We start from the raw sequence: 1,993 nt of genomic DNA, 5'->3' as shown, positions 1-1,993 counted from the left end.
GCACAGGACCTTCCAGATAAGGGATCTTTTTGTAATTTGGATCTCTATATGTCTACTGAAATATCATTTAAACATTAAATAAACCCAATAGGCTGGTTTTGCCTCCAATAAGGATTAATTTTATCTTAGTTGGCATCAACACTTCTTTTAAATCTTTATTCCCTCCATCTATCCTCCATATTGATCTCTAACTGTAAAGCGCTGTACCTCTCAATTCCCTGAGATCCTTGATATCGCTTTCTAATTTCCTTAAACATTTGAGTTTACCTTTTGGGATAAATTTAAATGGGTTTTTTCCAGTTACCATCTCATACAGTATAATCCCAAAAGATCACCAGTCGACAGCTGCATTGTGTTTCCTGGTTCCTGTCATCTGTAAAAACAAATGCAGGAAAATTATCATATTTATCCAACACATCAGAATTATTGACAGTATTAAATTGAAATATTGGCAGGCGAAGCAAAAATGGTTTTATTCAGTTTGAACTGAACGTTTTTACCTCTGGGGCAATGTACCCTGGGGTCCCAGCATATTCTGTTACTGTGTGTCCTTCAAACATCTTCTCTAGAGCAAGACCAAAGTCTGCTATACGGATATGACCGTCAGGGTCCAGTAGGATATTTTCTGGCTTCAGATCACTGAGGAAGACATTATTAACCACATTAGACGCTACACATTGTTTAGTTCATTATGGCCTTTGTTACAAACATAGTATCCAGGGTCGAACTGGTCCAGCAGGACACTGGAAACAATCCCGGTGACACATGGCCCTCGTGGACCCACCAACCTAGACCCACTCCCTACCTGAAACCCTGCATTGCCCCCGGCCCCAATCACTGCCCCATGAAGAGATAATAAGGTGCACAGGGGGTTGCGTCTGGAGTGGATGGCCCAAGGGGGTGGAGGTGAGGCTGGGGCGGGAATTTTATGCGGGCCCCTGGGGAGGCAGCCCCAATGGGGCTTTATTCGTGCAAATTTTCATCATCTGGACTGGAGCAATGGGGATTAGCGCATGGGAAATTTATAAAATGATTGTATATCCAGCGCATCCCCTGTGTTTTTGAACCAATGTGGGTGTGATTGGGCAGCATGCCACCCCCCTAAAGTCCTGCCACCCTAGGCCCGGGCCTAGGTGGCCTGCCACAAATCCAGGCCTGAGTCTCGCTAACGTCCTACAGCATCACAGAAAGGGGTATGATCATCTATAGTTTGTACCATTGGTACCAAACCACAATCCCCAGTGCTCTCAGATACACACAATCAAAAGAATAATTATAACACTATATCAATAATGAAGACTTCAGTCTAAAAAAGATTTTCCAATGTGGGAGCCTTGTGTGACCTGGGCAAGACTTAAAGATTTGTCAATTGTTATTATTAAATAGCGTTGGCCAAGTCTATTCTTCCAGCTTCTGGGCAGGTTCAGAAGTTTGGCCTACCGTATAGAGTCAATATCCAGTGGTCCCCTTGCTTCCAGCAGTTGTGCTAAGGTTCCATAGAAGACATAATTCTATTTAGGAAAGAAGAGAGTTAGGTAACATCACAGAAACAAATAATAATAATAGAAGAACAAGGGGTTGTTCATCTTTAAATTCACTTTTTAGTATAATGTAGAGAGTGATATTATTATGATATATGAATAGGAGAGAGAGGCTGAATAGAAAGATGATTAATAAAAAGTAACAATATATTTGTAGTCTTACAGAGCATTTGCAGGGAAACACAGTACATGATATTTAAATTACTTTAAAATGCTTTAATTCTTTCGTGTTACTGTCCCTTTAAATTGTTCCTCTTCGTTAGGGGATTATAGTGAATATGGAACTATGAGACATAAATGCAGACTGGTACTTACCTTATTATAGAATGCAGTATATAGACCAGTCAGGAACTTGCATTGATTTCCTAACTGCAATACCTGGTGTTCCACCATAATGTTCTCAGGCTCATCTTCTTACAGGAGCTTCCTCTTTAGAATCTTTACGGCTACCA

The sequence above is a fragment of the Xenopus laevis genome, chromosome 9_10L (assembly GCF_017654675.1).
Source record: "Xenopus laevis strain J_2021 chromosome 9_10L, Xenopus_laevis_v10.1, whole genome shotgun sequence".
Taxonomy (NCBI): Eukaryota; Metazoa; Chordata; class Amphibia; order Anura; family Pipidae; genus Xenopus; species Xenopus laevis.
This window is presented reverse-complemented; position numbering follows the sequence as displayed.